Source organism: Eretmochelys imbricata, chromosome 4 (genome assembly GCF_965152235.1).
Source record: "Eretmochelys imbricata isolate rEreImb1 chromosome 4, rEreImb1.hap1, whole genome shotgun sequence".
In the NCBI taxonomy this organism is placed as follows: domain Eukaryota; kingdom Metazoa; phylum Chordata; order Testudines; family Cheloniidae; genus Eretmochelys; species Eretmochelys imbricata.
Window position 1 is genome coordinate 63,330,100 of NC_135575.1, and position 20,710 is coordinate 63,350,809.

The 20,710-nt window shown below is 47.0% G+C and overlaps 1 protein-coding gene across 1 annotated transcript in view; it reads right to left on the reverse strand.

Annotated features, from left to right (window-relative positions):
- Nucleotides 1-20,710, reverse strand: part of DCHS2 (dachsous cadherin-related 2) — a 227,127-nt gene that overhangs the window by 66,755 nt on the left and 139,662 nt on the right. The window lies entirely within an intron of this gene.

Sequence of the window (20,710 nt, forward strand, 5' to 3'; positions counted from 1 at the left end):
GAAGCAGACTGTTACATATTCCCTTATTGTGATTTCATAAATAGCAATGTAGATGCATTTGAAGTAACCATGCCAAATTCTGCTTTCAGTTACACTGGCATAAATCCAGAACAACTTCAGTGATTTCAGTGGAGTAACTCTGAACTTACAGCAGTATCAAGGAGACCAGAGTTTGACCAATAACAATACTAACAACTTTGGAAGTGAATTAGGGAAAAAACAACTTTATTAATGGTAAGAGATTAATTCCACTTCACTATCAGGAAAGTTCATTCCACTTCAGAATGGCAACAATGACAGTCTATTCACAAAACTTCCCAAACAAATACAAGTTAAAGCCACAAAACACAAGTCTGTGGGACCTGTGGTGGACATCATGACAGCAATCACTTACTGGCTGATCATAGCTTAAGGGAAGGGCATCCTTAACTAGCAATTTATGAGATCTGTTGAACTGGCAAAATGTTACCAATTTACTCTTTTGCTTAAAGCAAAAGAAATAACTGCTATAATTTCTGCCTCTTTGAAAGGGTAATGCAGTGCCTTGTCCATAGCAGCTGTCTTTGGGAGCAGCATTCCTCAAAACAAATTCATTTTCAGCATTTAACTCAGATGAATGGGATCAATATCTCTAAATGTATTTTATTCTGACTGCTTGAATAATTACATGTATCATGTTTTTGTTAATTCTCACATAGTCTACATATAACTACAGAAACAACCTTGAACTTTAGCAGCACTTCCAATGTAAAAGGCAGTAGCATGGGCATAGAGTCTTCTTTTGGGCTCCATGCTCCCGCCTTACACAGTCAAAACTCCTCTTGATTTTAAAGGGAGCTTTCATGAGTCAAGAGTTCAGAATCTCAGTAATAATGGTTATATTTAAATATGACTCTCTCTAAGATGTTCATATAGGACTAGAGTGATTCTCCAAAATCAATACTTGTAATTCTTCCATAAGATTTAATATTGGCCACTTGTCCTTTTCAAGAACAGTCACGATTTCTGAATTAAGAAGCAACAACAAAAATAAACGGATTAACCCTTAAAGTGCACAGAGGTCTATAGTGTACATGAAGTGAATGGAAATACCAAAAGATCCAGGGAAGTGCACTCTACAGTATAGTATAATAGAGCAAGAAAGTACATCAGGACATGTTTGCTGCATCATAAATTGCATATAGGTACATTGTGAGGCACAAGACCAAATATCAAGTGGCTTTGACCAGCTGAGACATGGAATAATGGCACAGTAATTATGTTTTAGAATGCGTTAGTGCTGTTGATATGGATAGCTGGTTTTAATATTTAAAATGTTTTAAATTATATATCGTGTGTTATATATCATATTCTGTACATATTCTGCCTTAATTATTGGTTTTAGTGGTATTCAATATAACTGATGAAACTCAGAAAAAGTCACAAGTCTATTTCAGTTCAACTCTGATTCTCATTTACATCTAAGCCCCTTTAAGACCCCTTTATTCTGCTGGAGCAATACAGTGTAAATGAGATTCAGCCCCTTTTTAGTCAAGCAACAGAGTTCCTCTAAAGTCATCTGAGAATTTGTTTTCACACATAACTGAATGAAGGATGGGAGATATCAAATGCACATGGTATCCTGCTTTGACGCTGGCTGTTTAAATGATAGTTGGCCAATTTTAGTTATTTATTTTGGGACATTTTAGAGTTTCTTCCCTTATCCCCTTTTTGGGGGCATTCTACTTTACTTCAATATCTTCCTTATTTTTCTTCTGTCACAGTTAATTTAAAAGTCTACATTAGGAGCAAGAGATGATCACAGGCAAGGGGGAAACCTATAAACCTAGCACATATCAATATCCAGATTATGCTGTTTAAAAGATGTCTGCCTACAATGAACGCACATCAACAGAACCAAAAGCAAATTCCTATCTTTAGTCGATGTATAATACATTATTTGATAAACGACTTGGTTAAAAATTATTTTCCTCCCATTTAACTCTCTTTCTCTTCGCCTTCCTCTTGTCTCTTTTGTCCTCCTCCTTCTTCTTTGTGTTTTTAATCTCTTTCTTCCTTTTCCACCAACATGACCATTATATTTACAGCTGTGGAGAAGGCAGTCTCACTTCAGCTACATAGACACAGATTTGGTAGCACTCACTCCAGTTTCTATATGAAGCTGCACTTTGATTTTTCTCTCTTCCCCATCACTCTGTCACTTTGAGATTCTAAGGAGGAAGCAAAAGTGTGCTGTTTATTCATGAGACTATGTGTCCTCCTTTTTCCTCTCATGTTTTGAGAATGATTGATCAATGGGTAGAAGGAAACCCATTTCTGCCTGTCTGTCCTTAAATAAGTACAATTTTGAACAAGAAAATTGATAGTCAAATTTAAGATTTTTTAGGACATTATTCATTGAGATTAAATATGAGGCCTTGTCTATACTACAAAATTAGGTTGAATTTACAGAAGTCGGTTTTGTAAAAAGCGTTTTTATACTGTCGATTGTGTGTGTCCCCACACAAATGCTCTAAGTGCATGTAGTCGGTGGAGTGTGTCCCACAGTACTGAGACAACCGTCGACTTCCGGAGCGTTGCACTGTGGGTAGCTATCCCACAGTTCCCGCAGTCTCCACCACCCATTTGAATTCTGGGTAGAAATTCCAGTACCTGATGGGGCTAGAACATTGTCACGGGTGGTTCTGGGTACATATCATCAGGCCCCCCTTTCCTCCCTCCCTCCGTGAAAGCAAGGGCAGACAATCGTTTTGTGCCTTTTTTCTTGAGTTACTTGTGCAGACGCCATACCACGGTAAGCATGGAGCCCGCTCAGCTAACCGTCACCGTATGTCTCCTGGGTGCTGGCAGATGTGGTACTGCATTGCTTTTGGCAGCAGACACTGCAGTATGACTGCTAGCTGTCGTCGACATAGTCCAGGGTGCTCTTTTAACCGACCTCGATGAGGTCGGGGTGCCTGGGCAAACATGGGAGTGACTCAGCCAGGTCATTTCCCTTTTAAGTTTCGTCACAAAGTTCCATGGAAGTGCCCTTACGCATTTGAACTTTGTGACTTGCTTTCCCCTGCCCTGAAGTGCAAGAATACCAAGATGAGAGCAGCCCTCACAGTTCACAAGCGAGTGGCAATAGCCCTGTGGAAGCTTGTAATGCCAGACAGCTAACAGTCAGTCGGTAATAATTAGGAGTGGGCAAATCTACTGTGGGGGTTGCTGTGATGCAAGTAGCCAACGCAATCACTGAGCTGCTGCTATCAAAGGTACTGACTCTGAGAAATGCGCAGGTCATAGTGGATAGCTTTGCTGCAATGGGATTCCCTAACTGTGGTGGGGCTACAGACAGAACTTGTTGAATGCCAGCCTTCTGTTGCTTGGGCTCTCCACTGGGGTGGAGTGGTTGGGTGCCCGGAGCCTCCCACACCGCGTTCTTGGGCGTCTGGGTGAGGAGGCTATGGAACTTGGGGAGGAGGGAGCGCGGTTAAGCAGGGGCTGCAGCGGCAGTCTGTGATCCTGCTGCCATTCATGAACCTCCACCAGACGCCGGAGCATGTCCATTTGATCACACAGTATCCCCAGCATTTCCTCATGCCTCCTCTGATCTTCCTGCCGCCACCTCTCCTCACGTTCATCGGCTACTGTCCTGTACTCTGCTATTGTGTCCCTCTACACAGCTCTGTCAGTGCTGGACGACTGCATGAGCTCAGAGAACATTTCATCGCGCGTGCGTTTTTTTCGCCGCCTTATCTGAAATAGCCTCTGGGACAGAGGAGGGAGGCTTGAAACATTTGCAGTTGCTGGAGGAAAAAAAGGGAGTGAAGTATTTAAAAAGATACATTTTACAGAACAATGGCTATACTCTTTCACAGTGAACAACACTATTCACATTACATAGCACATGTGATTTTGGTACAAGGTCGCATTTTGCATCTTATATTGAGTGCCTGCGGCTTTGGTGTTAGAGATCCCACACGCAGGGCCGGGCAACAGAATTCGGCTTGCAGGCAGCCATGGTGAGCCATAGTCTTTTGGCTTCTGCAACCTTCATAACAGCAGCCCCCTCCTTTCCCATATCAAGCAAAGCCCGTTGAGTTGGCCATTTATTGCTGCAGTTTTCCTGTTAATGTGCAGCAGCAGAAACCAAACTAACCCCCTCCCCCCATCCAATTCTCTGGGATGATCGCTTTTCCCCTCCCCCCACCACCTGGCTGGTATCAGGGAAGATCCCTGCCAGCCAAATGCAAACAGCTCAGAGCTAATGGCCGCCCCTCCCACTGCATGGCTAATTGCGGGGAGGTTTTATTTTCAGCCACAGGCAAACAGCCCAGTAGGAATGGCCACCTCTGAATGTCCCCTTAATCAAATTCCCCTATTTCAACCATGTTACCATGAACAATATCACTCTCTTGAGAATAACACAGAGATATAAAGAACGGATGTTGCTTGAATGCCAGCAAACACCGGGACCATGCACTGCCAGGCTTTGTCATGCAATGATACCAGATTACTTGCTACTAGCATGGCATGGTAAAGTGTCCTACCATGGAGGACGGAATAAGGCTGCTCTCCCCAGAAACCTTCTGCAAAGGCTTTTAGAGTACCTCCAGGAGAGCTTCAGGGAGATGTCCCTGGAGGATTTCCGCTCCATCACCAGACACGTTAAAAGACTTTTCCAGTAGCAATACTGGCCACGAATGCATCCCAAGTCCTCAGGGCTATTTAATCATTATAAAAGCAAGCATTTTTAAATATATATTATATTTAAAAAGGTACACTCACCAGAGGTCCCTTCTCTGGCTTCGTTGGGTTGGGAGGGTATTTCAGTCAGAGTGATAAAAAGATCCTGGCTGCCGGGGAGAACAGTGTGCTGTGTGCTCTCCCCAAGCTTGTCCTCCTCCTCGTCATCTTCCCCATCTGCAAAATCCTCAGCCATGGCGGAGAGTATCCCATCCTCGGAGTCCACGGACAGGGGTGGGGTAGTGGCGGCAGCCCCCCTTAGAACTGCATGCAGCTCAGTGTAGAAGCGGCATGTCTGGGGCTCTGTCCCGGAGCGTCTGTTTGAGTCTTTGATTTTCTGGTACGCTTGTCTGAGCTCCTTAAGTTTTGCCCGGCACTGTATTGTGTCCCTGATGTAGCCTCTGTCCCTCATGGCCTCTGAGATTTTTTGAAATGTTTTGGCATTTCGCCTTTTGGAATGTAGTTCTGATAGCACAGATTCCTCTCCCCATACAGCGATCAGATCCAGTACCTCCCATTTAGTCCATGCTGGAGCTGTTTTTCAATTCTGGGACTGCATGGTCACCTGTACTGATGAGCTCTGCATGGTCACCTGTGCTGATGAGCTCGCCTAGCCAAACAGAAAATGAGATTCAAAAGTTCCCGGGCCTTTTCCTGTACACCTGGCCAGTGCATCCGAGTTCAGAGTGCTGTCCAGAGCAGTCACAATGGTGCACTGTGGGATAGCTCCCAGAGACCAATACCTTCGAATTGCATCCTCACTAACCCTAATTCGAAATGGTGATGTCAATTTCAGCGCTAATCCCCTCGTTGGAGAGGAGTACAGAAATTGGTTTTAAGAGCCCTTTATGTCGAAAAAATGGCTTCGTTGTGTGGACAGGTGCAGGATTAATTCAGATTTAACACTGCTAAAGCCGACAAACTCGTAGTGTAGCCCAGGCCTGAGTTTATTAAGGAAAGTCTGTTAAAATGCCAGAGTAGTAGTAACTGTATAAAGTTTCTCAAATGACTCAACCAATGTAGCAGAGTAAATATGGAGAGAGTTCTATATATGAATAGACTTCTACTAGGAAGATGCCCCAATGCCCTTTATGGAAACCAGTGGAGGCAAGACCACCTCTGGCAATTCAGTAAAACATATTTTTTTAAGCTAAGCACTGTCTTAATCATTTTCTGACTCACAAGACAGATCTATTAGGAATGATATCAGGAGGTCAAGATTGACACTGTCTCAATCTGGTGGTGCTCTTCATCAAATAGAGTGGAAATTATATTAAAGTCACACCACTTTAGGAGGATTAAATATAACATATTTGCTTGAAAAGGAGCATCAAACTGAATCACTAATTTGGAACAATGCGTTCTTAAGTAGAAGGATGGAAAATACCTAAAATTGCTATAAATATTCAAATTTACAAATTTCGTCAACTTTCCAATTATACTGTTAGTACATTATAATAACAAACTGTCTCTTGACATAATTAAAATATATTCTAAAGAGTGCTCAAAATTAAGGAAGAATGTTTTCTACTAGTAACAGAAGACACTTATTCCAGTGTGACAAACCACAGCACAATTCAGCAAAGATACAGATGGATTCAGAATCTATTGTTGCTCAGTTTCTAACCCATTACCAGATGCCATTTCTAAGAAGCAGCCGCCTTCTCTGTTGACTTCTTTTTTGCCTTCTGACCATGACTGTATTTTACAATTAGTGAGACAGCTCAGCAAAATGTTATTTCAGGGACATAAAAAGTTTGGCATTTCCTGAAGTAATTTGAGCAACTGTAGCTTGAAAGAAAAGGTCTTTATCTTTTTGTTTCGAGAGGGTAAATGTATAAACATGGATTTTAAATTTTTCTAACATTGTCACTGTCAGCTCACATGGAATGATCAAGTGTATATATTTTACAATTTTGACCAACTCACTACTGGGTATTTTTGTGTGGAATAAGCCAATGAATAGTTAAAAAGTCGCTTTCATTTTTTAAGATACAATTAGATGTAAGTGAAGAGTGAAAAGGTTCTGGAGAAAGTGTTAAATTTTGAAATTTCTGCTCTTTAAGGAATAAATTGTGACTTTAGGACATCCCTGAGCAAAGAGTGGTACGTAAGTTGCTCTACTCCAGGAACAATGAAAGGATTTTGTGAGAGAAATGCCTCAGAATCAGAATGTCTCCTCTGCTGATCTGTACCAGCAGCAACGTATAGCACACCTCATGCCAACTCAACTGTACTGGCCAGAAGACAGAGGAGATGACGTCCAGGTTCTGCCCATTCCCTAGTCTCCTCCTCTCCCTCACCTGCTCCTGGGGAAGGAGAAGTAAACGGATATAACAGTGTTCACTTACTTCTATTCACCTGGACCACAGGTCTGGGTAGCACATACAAGGATGCTTCAAGGCAGGTGGCGAATTCTTCATCTCCTAAAGTCTTCAACTCAAGACTGGATGCCTTTTTGAAAGATATGCTTTAATCATGATGAAGTTCTATGGCTTGTGTCATACAGGCAGTCAGACTAGATGATCTGATAAATCTGTTAATGAACGTAAGGACAGCTCTTACTCTAGCCCTAGGTTTGGTTATATAAGTTTTTCTCTTTCTCTCTGCCCTTATAAAATTGAATACTAGCTCTGAGGTTAGACAGCTATAGTAATGAACTCACACTTATTTAATTATGGGTGTGTCATACATCACAGGAGCTGTGCTAAGCCCCAGCTTTTAAACAGTCCCTTGTTTAAATCCCTTCAGTGTGCCAGGCCCCTAAGGGGTTTCACTCTTCCTTTAGGGTTGGCCAATTGGCCACTTTTCCAGGATTGAGCCTCTGGGCTCCAGCACTCGTTTTACACACTGTGAGATCTGGCCCGTGAGTCCAGTGGAGATGGAGCTCCAATTCAGTAACTTTTTGCCATCTTCAGAGTTTGATGCATCTCTGCAAGTAGTTGTAATGATATCAGGCAGCCTTTTTGAAACAGAGTAGGGTTTATTACTCAACTGGAAGCACAGAAAAGCAAAGATTAAGACATAGTTCATACTGGCCAACCCAGGACACCCTTGATGGAACCATCTTGGCTTCTTTCTCTGTCCCTCTGTCCTTCAGTCTCAGATGAGCTCCTGTCTTTCTCCAAAGGCCAGCTCTTACCCTAGCCTCCTGGCATCTCTCAGTCCATTGTCCTCCTCCTGCAGACACATGCTGAAGTCATATATTCTGCCTGCCAGAGTTTCCCGTTGTTAGATGTCAGCTGTTCAGTCCTTGGGTTTCTTGTCGTCTTTTGGGATTCTCCATTAATATGGGTGGGTTTTAGCCAGTCCTTTAACGATCCATTCATATCAACCTGTCAGTTATGTGACACAAATATCTTGTGTCTCAGGCTCTGCCCCAAGAGCAGCTTTTTAACCCTTTTCTGCTTTGTCACAGGGTGGAACGCTGTTCTATATTTTTCCACTCTCTCCTTTTCTGTCATTAAGAAAATACAGCAGCTTATTACTACTACTACAGGCATTTGTTGTTTGGAACTCATGGCTTCAGTTGTAAAAAAAAAAAATTTTTAAAGGGAACACATTTTGTTGCTATTTTACAGAATATATCCTTCCACTATGAAAAACAGTTCCAAGAAGAAAGGCTTATGATGGAAAGCGAATGGAGTAGTGGTTAGACAACTATTCTGGAGGAAATGTTTTATTGCAGCAGAAGTTCCCAGCAGGGACCACACAGATAAAAGTGTGGTTCTACTTTGAGACATTATTATGTAGAAATGGCACCTTCTTACTTACAGATTGGCTCCCAATGTGTATGGAAAGTCATATCTTCTGCTTCTAATAAAATTTACTACCTTTTACTCCTGTTAGCTCAGCAGAGTTAACACAGGTACAGGTCAGTGAGCTGGATTCTATTCTGGCTCACAAGTGATCAAAATATCACAAGTTCCAGTTGCAGGGCTATATTCTGACCCAATTTATGCCTATACAAACCTATTCGCTTTAAAGGGTTTGCACAACTGTAATTGAAGACAGAAATCCAGCCTGTAAAAAAAAGTAGTTACTGAAGTGAGCTGTAGCTCACGAAAGCTTATGCTCAAATAAACTGGTTAGTCTCTAAAGTGCCACAAGTCCTCCTTTTCTTTTTGTGAATACAGACTAACACGGCTGCTACTCTGAAACATTTCTCGTAACTGTTGTTCTTCGAGATGTGTTGTTCATGTCCATTCCACATTAGGTGTGCACACGCTGCGTGCACGAGTGTCGGAAACTTTTTCCCTTAGCGGCTCCCGTCGGGCCGGCGGCCCCCCGAAGTGTCGCCACTGCGCCGTGCATATATACCCCTGCCGGCCCGACCCCCTCCAGTTCCTTCTTGCCGGCAACTCCGACAGAGGGATAGGAGGGTGGGTGGTGGAATGGACGTGAACAACACATCTCAAAGAACAACAGTTACGAGAAAGTAAGTAACCATTTTTTCTTTGTGTGTTTGTTCACGTCCATTCCACATTAGGTGAATTACAAGCTTACCTCTGGAGGAGGGTAGGAGTCACGGAACAACTGCTCGGAGGACCGCTCTGCCAACTGCCGCGTCCTCTCTGGCCTGCTGGTTGACCACATAGTGGGTCGTGAAGGTGTGCACCGAGGACCAGGTGGCTGCTCTGCAGATCTCCTGGATCAGGACCTGTGACAGGAACGCCGTGGAAGTCACCTGTGCCCTGGTCGAGTGGGCCATGACCACCGAGGCCGAAACACCTGCGAACTCATCGCACGTCCAGATGCAGCTTGTTATCCGAGACGAAATCCGCTGCGCCAACACTGGGTGGCCATTTATCCTCTCAGCTACAGCCACAAACAGCTGCGCAGAGTTGCAAAAGGGCTTGGTGCGCTCCAAATAGAACGCACATCCAGGGTGTGCAAGCTGCAGTGACTCGGGTCTGTATGGGGTTTCGGGAAGAACACCGGCAGACAAATATCCTGGCCCAGATGGAATTGGGAGACCACCTCAGGGACGAACTTGGGGTGCGGCCGGAGCTGCACCTTGTCTTTATGAAATACTGTGTACGGTGGCTCAGAGGTGAGGGCCCTCAGTTCGGATACCCTTCTGGCCGAGGTAATGGCAACCAGAAACGCCACCTTCCAGGAAAGGTGGAGGAGAGAACAGGTAGCGAGGGGCTCGAAAGGGGGTACCATGAGTTTAGAAAGGAGCAGGTTAAGGTTCCATGGAGGGACTGGGGTGCAGGAACACGAGAACACCCTCTCCAACCCCTTAAGGAACTGTCCCACCATTGGGTGGGAAAACACTGAGCCCACCGAGAACCCCGGATGGAAGGCGTAGATGGCCCCCAGGTGCACTCTGAGTGAGGACGGGGCTAGCCCTTGCTGCTTGAGGTGCAGGAGGTACTCCAGAATGGCCTGCACCGGGGCCTGGCTCGGCCGCACCTGTCGGGGTTCACACCAACATGAGAACCTTTTCCACTTGGCCATATAGGCCTCCCTGGTAGAGGGCTTTCTACTGCCAAGCAGAATCTGCTGCACAGGAAGGGAGCACTGGCTCTCCAGGGCATTTAGCCACAGAGCCTCCACGCCATCAGGTGCAGTGACTGCAGGTCGGGGTGGAGAAGCCGCCCGTCGTCCTGTGTAATGAGGTCCCAGTGTAGGGGCAGGACTACTGGGACCTCCACCGACAGCTCTAGGAGCGATGTGTACCAGTGTTGGCGGGCCCAGGCTGGGGCGATGAGGATCACTGCTGCCCTGCGCACCTTGAGCAGGACCTTGTGCACCAAGGGGAGCAGGGGGAAGGCATACATCAAGCCCCCGCTCCACAGGATCGCAAACACGTCCGCGAGTGAGCCCGGACTGCGGCCCTGGAACGAGCAGAACCACGGGCACTGGGCGTTGGCCCTGGTGGCAAACAGATCTACCTGGGAAAACCCTCACCTGCGGAAGAGCGAAAGCACAATGTCCACCCTGAGCGTCCACTCGTGCATGTGGTACGACCTGCTGAGTGAGTCCGCCAGCTAGTTCTGCACCCCCAGGAGATAGGACGCCTCGAGGTGAATTTCATGGGCTATGCAAAGGTCCCAGAGGAGGAGAGCCTCGCGACACAGTGGCGAGGAACGAGCTCCACCCTGCTTGTTTATATAAAACATGGCAGTAGTGTTGTCTGTCAGAACTGTCACGCTGTGACCACTCAGAGTGGCGTGAAAGGTCTGGCAGGCGAGATGAACTGCCCTGAGCTCCTTCACGTTGATATGGAGTGACTGCTCTGCTTCAGACCACAACTCCTGCGTCATGAGGTCCCCAACATGCATCCGTTACCAGCATCGGGTCCGGAAGTGGGGCGGCAAAGGGGATGCCTTCGCAAACCACAGGCTGGGACTGCCACCACAGCAGGGAGTCCAGCACTTCCCTTGGGGCTGTCACTACCAAGTCCAGGGGGTCCCTGCCTGGGCAGTACACCTGAGCGAGCCACGCCTGCAGAGTCCTGAATCTCAGTCTGGCATGCCTGACCACGTGTGTGCATGTTGCCATGTGGCCCAGCAGCCGCAGACTGTTGTTGTTGGAAACTGGCGCAGGGAGGCCACTGCTTGTTGGATAGCCCAGAATCGGGATACCGGAAGGCTTGCCCTGGCCTGCATCGTGTTCAGGACTGCCCCTATGAATTCCACTTTCTGCGTGGGTCCTAGCGTGGACTTGGGGACGTTGACCAGGAGCCCCAGTTTGCGGAACAATCTCAGGGCTACCTCCACATGGCCCCGCACCTCCGCCTCGGATCGGCCCGCCAGGAGCCAGTCATCGAGGTACGGGTACACCCGGATTCTCTGCCTCCGTAAGAAGGCCGCCACCACCGCCATGCACTTCATGAACACCCTTGGGGCCGTGGCTAGTCCAAAAGGGAAAACCACAAACTGGTAATGTTCTTGGCCCACGGTGAAGCGTAGGAACCATCGATGTGCTGGGAAGATGGCGATATGAAAGTATGCGTCCTTCATGTCGAGGGCAACGTACCAGTCCCCTGGATCCAGGGAAGGGATGATGGTGCCCAGAGACCATGCGGAACTGGGCCTTGACCAGGAACTTTTTGAGCCTGTGCAGGTCTAGGATTGGGCAAAGGACCCCTTTGGCCTTGGGGATGAGGAAGTACCGGGAGTAGAACCCTTTTCCCCTTAGGCCGTGAGGCACTGCCTCTACTGCCCCCGCCTCTAGCAGCAAGCGGACTTACTCCTCTAGGAGATGCTCGTGAAAGGGGTCCCTGAAGAGAGACAGGGAAGGGGGGGAGGGAGGCGAACTGCAGCGAGTACCCGCTCCGCACCGTGCGTAATACCCAACGGTCTGATGTAATGGTGGACCATGCACGGGGGAAACAGGACAGGCAGTTCAGGAAACAAAGGGACGGATCTGGTGACTGGTCTGGTACGCTGTCCTCAAGCGCACCTTCAAAAGCCTGGCTTAGTGCCCGGCTGAGGTTTCTGCTGGCCTTGGTTCTGGCCTGTTATCCCTGCCTCGCCTACAGTATGGCTCATGCCTATGGCGAGGCTGGTACTGGCGTTGAGGGGGAGGCTGAGGCTTAAAGGGCTTCCTCTGGGTCGCCGGGGTGTGCATACCCAGTGACTTGAGCGTAGCTCGCGAGTCCTTGAGGCTATGCAACCTCGCGTCTGTCTGGTCCCAGAAGAGTCCGGACCCTTCGAAGGGGAAGTCCTGGAGTGTATTCTGGACCTCGGGGAGCAAGCCTGACTCCTGGAGCCATGCCGAGCGCCTCATGAGCACCTCTGATGCGACTGTTCTAGCCGCCGCATCTGCTGAATCCAGGGAGGCCTGGAGAGAGGTCTTGGCTACTGCCTTGCCCTTGTCCACCAGGGCTGTGAACTCCTGTTGTGAACCTTGCGGGAGGCTGTCCTTAAACTTCCCCACCACTGCCCAGGAGTTGAAATTGTGCCTCTTGAGGATGGCCTGTTGGTTAGCAATCCTCAACTGAAGGCCCCCAGATGAGTACACCTTTCTACCAAAAAGGTCCAGGCGTTTCGCCTCCTTGGCCTTAGAGGCTGGGGCCTGTTGACCATGGTGCTCCCTTTCGTTCACAGTCGAAACCACTAGGGAGCATGGATTCGGGTGGCAGAACAGGAACTCATAGCCCTTAGATGGGGCAAAGTATTTACACTCTACTCCTTTAGCCGTTGGAGCGCTGGAGGCTGGGGTCTGCCATATAGTCTTATAGTTAGACTGGATGGCCTTAATGAGCGGGACCGCTATTCTGGATGGACCTTCGGGGCTCAAAATGTCCACCATGGGGTCCTCCTGCTCAGCCATCTCCTCGGCCTGCAACCCCAAATTTTGGGCAACTCTGCGCAGTAGTTCCTGGTGGGCTCTATGGTCTATTGGCGGAGGGCTGGACACCTCTGTACCCACCACCGCCTCATCGGGGGAAGACAAGGAGGTTAGCTGCTGCTCCACCCCCTCTGGTTGGTCCTCCTGCTCCCCATCTCCCATGGTAGGGGCCTCTGGCTCAGGCCGGGATGGGAGTCCATGGGACGGCACCGGGCTCGGAGCCAGACTCTCTGGTCTCCAGCACTGTCTGGCGTCGGTGCGGAGACTGGGACCGCTGCACTGAGTAACTTGCCCTGGACAGGGCCCCTTGGCACTCCTGATAGGCCCAGGAGGTCCAGAAAGGCCAATGGCCTGACGGCCCCCATTGAGGTTGCCAGCTCCCTTGAGGGTCCCTGCTTTCCGGGCCCCAGTGCGGGTAGCTACAGCGGCTGGAGCCGGCGCCGCACTGCGACGACACCAATTGCGAAGGCCATGGCCGTGCCAACGATCGGCACCGGCGGGAGAAGGAGCGGCTCCTGGCTGAGCGGGACCGGGAGTGGTACCGGTATCCCTGGGACCGGGACCAGTGCCAGCTTTCCCTGGACCGGGACCGTCTGCGGGAGACCTCTGGTGAGGGCCGTCTCAACTCCTCCTGGTGCCGGTCTCTGGGCGGTGCTGGAGAGCGGCGTGCCCTTCTTGGTGCTTCTTCGCGTCGACCCGCAGCCGGTGCCACAACCTCCTTCTAGGCCACTGGCAAGTGTGAGTCTGCGGAGTCGGAGCTCAACTGGGACCAATTCCAGGAGTAGTGCTGGGACAGTGTCTTCGAGCGGCACACCATTGCCGGTATACCCCTCGACGGCACCCGAGGCATGGGCGCCGGAGGGTTCTCCCCATATGGGAGGGGGCTTGCCGCCGACAGCTCAATGAGGTCCTTTGCAGCCTCAAAGGTGCCAGGCGTAGAGGGCTGATCCGTTATGCCCTCGAGCCCATCGTCTGCACTGAGCTCACTTAGGTCTGGGCTCGGTGGGGCTTGTGCCGCCGGGACCGCCTGTGTCAGCGCCAGTACCGCGGCCTTCCCGCTCTTGTCTGCGCTCGGGGCCTTGGGAGGCACCAGCCTCCTGTGTGGGGAACGACCAGGCCTTCCTTTAGGCTGCGCCTGGGGCCGCACCGGGGAGGACCATCGGTGCCGGGGCCTAGCCTGGCGCTCCGGGGCCAACAGTTTACAGTGCTTAGCCAGTGCCGGGTCTCTCAACGGCTCCGGGGCACTACGCACCGAGGAAGCCTGAGCCGGCGTCGGGTGCTCTGGGCCCGGCGGCTGCAATGCGGCCTCCATCAACAGTTGCTTTAGGCGAAAGTCTCTTTCTTTCCTTGTCCTTGGCTTAAATGCCTTGCAAATCCTACACCTTTCAGTTTGATGTCCATCCCCCAGGCAACGTAGACATGAGTCGTGGGGGTCACTAACTGGTATAGGTTTGCAACACGTGGCACAAGCCTTGAAGCCGTGGGCCTGCGGCATGCCCCGCGGCCCAGCCTCCAGGCACCTAATGACTTAAGTGTCCACAATCTGTATGTAAACTAACAGATAACAGCTACTCTAAAGGCTAAGGGACTGCTCTTCTACGAGAGAGAGAGGTTGTTCCAACGCCACCACGGATGGTAAGAAGGAACTGGAGGGGGTCGGGCCGGCAGAGGTATATATGCACGGCGCAGTGGCGACACTTCGGGGGGCCGCCGGCCCGATGGGAGCCGCTAAGGGAAAAAGTTTCCGACGCTCGTGCACGCGGCGTGTGCACACCTAACGTGGAATGGACGTGAACAAGTACTCAAAGAAGAACTATTGTTAGTGACAATACACACAGTCCAGAAAACCACTTGACTGTCATATCCTAGATGGAATCTGGAGGGCTGGCAGCTAGAGGGGTCATATTTCTACATATAAATGTCAAAGAATTGAGAAAGGAACAAAATAAATATGGATCTTCATGATACCATTTGTATAGAATGACTTTTCAGCAAATGAGCACACATTAATGGGGAACGTTACAGAGCCTCGTTTGGGCTAGCTTGTGCCTTGTAGGCACAGCTCTGTTTCGGGGACAGTAAAGAGTGCTGATGGTATTTTTCCTCATAGTTCCCTGTGCCTGGGGAGAGTCCAGAGTGCTTTATCTATTTAAGAGATGCAACATGACTGTGAAGGTTGGTAGTGAGGGAGGGCAAAATCATGACCCTACCTACTCTCTATCCCTCTAAATCCTTCTTCTCTCTACCGAAGGGAACTAATTAGCAAGAAGTCCCTGTGCTTCCCTCAGTGCTGGCATTACAATTCTATCAGGTCTTTACGAAGGCCATATAAGTTAGGGTGACGCTTCTTACTTCCTCCCCCACAATGTGAACCCACATAAGGGATAGTAGAATCTAGCCCTTGGGGACAGGCCAATCTTGTGACAATTACATACCATTCATTATGGGCCTGATACTTCTGTTCTTACTCCTGTTGAGCAGCACCTTACTCCACAAGTAATCTCACTGGTTTCAGTGGAATTGCTGTGGAGTAAAGCACTACTCAACAGGAGAAAAGATGGGAGAATAGAGGCCTACATAATTATGCTCTTTAAGGTATTCTTTGGGTCTTATTCCTCACCATGATTTTGTGTTCCATTCCTTTTGGACACCAAATCTGCCATCAGAATGCTATGGAGGTAGATTTCCAAAGCAGGCCACCAGCCAAGAGCACATTCTGTCTGCCAAAAATACACTGATTTGTTAATGAATTTCTATATATTTCTCCTGCTGACTGCTTTGGACAGTCATCCTAATTCTCCATGGGCTCATATTAAAAATCTCAGACTACAAAGACGTATTAAAGTCAGCCAAGAGTAAGGGCAGTGTGGTCCAGGGAGCACCCTTGCTCCAGGAGAAAGTATTTTGCTACAGCCCTTTTCAACATAAAGCATTGACTCCCTCTGCTGGCTGATGCACTGGGAGGGAATAAGGAATCCAAGCCATAGCTTTGCCCACTTCCTCATGGGGTGGGGGATGTTAGGTGTGCAACCCCTGCTCTCCACCTTTCCCATCCCCACCAGAGCCACAATCTGGGCAAGGCTAGTACAGCTGCACAGGACACCAAGAGGGCCTCTCTCACCCGCATGGCTATGTAGCCTGAGACATTTGGCCATTGTCTACAGCTGCAAACTGCCATATTTTTGGAATTAGCAACCTCTTTCTCTTGAAAAATGAATGTCCTTTTAAAAAAACAAACTAGCAAAAAAAGAAGAAATACTATAGTATCAATGCTCCTACAAAATCTTGGTCTCTGCCCAACAACTATTACCATTTATGCTGTCAGCTATTGGTAGCTAAGTATTTGTTTGTCACTAGTCATCCACTGAAAAAGCAAAGACAGAAATTGAGCTACTCTAACTGAACCCACATATTTTATTGTGCTTATAAGTATACTTAATTATTCAATTAGCTTGCTTTTTTCCCCTCTTTGCTCACAAAACTAAAAAGTAAGTTTAGAATAAGAAAATAACCATGAGAAGAGTAAGACCAATGACTATTTAGTAGCAATCTTTCACATGAAATTGACTGCCATGGTGGCTTTAACCCAGGCAGTATTTCTGCAGAGAATTCTTGGACTGATCTATTGACAAGAACAGACACCCAACTCAGACAGTAGGCAGATGGCAAAAATGGTATGTATAGTTCATTACCCAAATTCACCTTCAAATCTGGCAGCTGAACCCATTACTTGATACGATGTAGGTCAATGCTCATTTCCAATGACCTATTCAGAGTATGTTTTAACCTATCAGCACTGAGGCTTAAGTACAGCTTTGGCTCTTACGTGTGACAGACCAGTTACTATGGTAGCGAAATTAGATAGTAAAAATGTGCAGAACAAGCAAACAGGAGGAGATTCTTTGAGAGAAGACAGCATGTAGAAGATGGGATCCTGTGTCTAACATCAAGAGTATAGTTGCAGAGGTGGAAGAGGAGGATGGCCCTTTACCTCACTTCGAGTTCATCTGACGCATTGCCTATTTTTTTTCTTCTATAATCTTTGAAAATCAAATTTAGGTTCCAGGTTTATCATTTCTTCTGTATTCAAAACACATCTGTTTTATTGAAGCTATTTTCTTGATAGCAACCATAACAACACATTCCAAAATACAGTTTATAAAGAACTAGTTTAGTAAATAAAAGCTTTCTTGGGGGAATTTACAATTTTGTTTACATTCTATTTGCTATAACAGACACAGCTCTAGCTTCAAAGAATTAGGTTTATAAAGCTTGGCACTGAGGCCCTTTGCCCACTGGTAGGACTATTTCATCACAAGTTTGAAAGATCTGTGTGGTCTGCTGCTGCTGTTGTACCAGATAATCCCTTACATACCAATCTCAAGTGAATAGTTTCCTTCCTACATCTACACCCCTATATGGAGAAAGCTTCCTATAGCCCCTTTTGCCTGGATTCTTGTGCTAAAATTACATTTACTTTCTATCAAAAGAGCAAATACACATATGGAAAATATCTAGATGTATAAAGTTGTAGGTTTTGCCACAATAGGTGCTTAATTTATGGAAATCTGTATCAAAATGTATTTTGCTATGATAATCATTCAAAATTACAAAATATGAAACCAGGGATAGAGAATATGTCATTCAGATCTGACTAGTCTGGCATTCTGCATCCAAAAGGGGCCAGTACTTGGACACCTAAAAAAGGAGGTAATACCCATCTACAATACTCATAGCCTAGCCAGCAGGCAGATTATTCCTTCAAACATGACATTATTATTTTAGCTTCCAGAGTTACAAATATTAGTGAGCCAGATATTATTAGTCAATACACAATACATTAACATTATGGTGGTACAAAGTACTCCAGTGTGTAAGCCTTTCAAGCAAGGCAAGAGTGGGGGCAATACTGTACCATTCAGGCACAAATTTGTATTACGAGTGATATGGAGCTGTACCTCCTGCCTCCTAGAACAACCCTGCTGCTATACTTATGGGGATGCACTAGATGGAGAGGGAGTTTGGTCTCTGCCTACTTTCTGACCCATTTAGGGAGCCATATGCCTCTGGGGTATGCATTTCCTGCACTTCTTTGAGCACTGGGATTTGGCTGAGCTTTTATTAGGCTATGTGGGGCCAGGGAAGGATGCCTCCTTGTACCTTTCCTATCCCCAGTTCATCTGGACAATGGCCAGTCACAATCTGGTGCCAGAGGACTGGAACTTTAAAACATCCGGCTGTATATCTGTTCATGCTTCAGTTAGCTTTCTGAATTTAGGTTTTGAGCCTATTGTGAGGCATGTGTGTGTTATAAGACATCCCTGAACTAGAACCTGATTAAGCCACAAGTGAGGTAAGTCATTTCTGTGCTAGGCTCCAGCCAATCCACAAGCCAGGATCTGGTCTGCTGTCTCTCAGAGAAGGTGTATAAGCCTCACCGAAGAAACAGCAGCTCACTCTGCCCAATGTCACTTTACAGCTTGCCACTCTTCCCTGCCTGAGGGGTGACAGACTCCATAGGCCTTAGCCTGCTCCACCCCTGCTCCAACTGCAACCTTGCTCCCAATCCTGCTCCAGCCTTGCCCTTGCTCCTGGCTGGCTCTCAACCCCACCATTGCTTTGTTCTCAACCTGCTTTTGGCTCCTGACTCTGACCACTGACACCAGTTCCTGGCTTGGCTGCCACTGCACCGACCAATAGGCATGACTGCCACTGCTCCATCCATTAGGCCTGACCCTCCATGTCTCACTTCCTGACACCTATTCATTAAACACTCTCTGAATTCCACCAAAATTTTCTCTTCCACAAACTTGTACAAGTACTTAAAAGTGATGAAAACTAAACACTAGCATTTAAATGTAACTGTTTCAGGAAGTATTGAAATTCCCTCACACAACATGTTCATACTTCATAACATCATAATCATTTAGCAGAGATTTTCAATTGCTGGTTCAAACTCTGATTGAATTTGCATGTTTACTTTACAGTGGCAGTTGTTTATTTTGGAGACTGCAAAGCCACCAGGAAAAGTTGCTAATTTGTCTCATTAAAGTCACCAGGCCAAATTAATCGGATTTTAGACAAAATTGTGTAATCTGATCTCAGTTGGGTCTTCCAGGAAGAACTCCTGAATTGGGGGTCAAAATCATCTTACTCTATAAACCTGGGAAATCTGGTACTTCTATACTTCTCTCTCTCTCTCTCTCTCATAAACACACACACACACACACTCACACACACACAGGGTGGGCGGCATTCAAAAATCAAAAGATAGACCAAAAACCACAATATATATAATTTTTTTAATCTTATGATTTGGGGGCATCTAACTCATGATTTCTGAATTTTTGGCTTGGCAATACTGAGGATATATGGACTGCTTAAGTGTACTTTCCTTCCTATGGATGATATAGCTCCATAAAACTGTCCTTTGTCATGGTGCCTACAAAAAACAACTTGACAAGACTTAAGCAGCTGGAATGCTGAAATGGCTGCTTATCATGCTGACCAGTATCATCTCAGGCTTATCTAATCCTCCCTGTCTGTCAGTGTCCATTGGATGTCTCTTGCTGTATAATTAGACTGTAAGTTCTTTGAGGCAGGGACTGTCTTTGTATTATGTGTACGCTCAGTAACTAGCACAATGAGGCACTGATTGTGATTTGGGCTCCTAGGTGCTACAGCAATACAAATAAATAAATTAATAAATAATATGTAACTGATTATTACTGTTTTCTCCATACTGCACCTTTACATTTCTAAAGAAGTCTGACTCTGCCAGCAAGAACAGCTGCCATTTTGGGAGGCAAAGCAATGCAAAATGTTGCAGAAGAGACACAATATGCAGTCTCATGGAGATATACTTTTGATCCCCTTAATCTGACATAGAAGTAATTCAGGCTGTTCTCTCTGTATGGAAAAAATTAGACAACAACACTTCTAAACAAGGCTTGAACAGGCAACCAAAAACTCAAAGCACATGACAATGGAGTGTGCTGGAATCCAGGCTAACGATGAATTGCAAATCTCCCTGAGAGACACACTGCGCTCATACGTAGTTCCATGGCAAGGAAACCATCATATGTGTTTTCAAAGACAACAGCAGAGCCTTTTGAGATAACCTATATGGCTCCTGGACTGCCAAAGCATTTCACCTGGTCAGCAAGACATTAGAATTCAAACAGCGCTTTCTGACTATTTAACTTATTGAATTTCTCCAAGAGCATCTCTGTTTAATCAACAATCTTTTCAGTAAAAGAGTTTTGTGAGCTGGCAGGCTCGCGGATGTTAAAACAGCTCTCAGCACTCAACCTAACAAAAACTTCACTGCCATGATAACCAGAGACGATATTTTGTTCAAGGTACTCTACAAAGAGATGGATCTTTTTTAGGCACAGAGACAGACACTGGCAGAGAAGCCCACTGAGAGTGGGCTTCTTTACTCTTCCCCTTCATTGAGGGCACTACACATGTCATCCTGAGCCTCAGACTGATCTGCTCTGCTGCCTACTATGCTAATCTGTAACAGTATAGTGGAAGAATTTTCCAAAGGCTACTACTTATTCTTTGGTGTGACTTGCTGCTTTCAGTCACAATGGGTTAGTGCTCCCTCCTTTCTCAGAGCTGACAGACACACCTGGGGAGCCCTCGCTTCTGAAAGGTGCCAGTCAGCCAT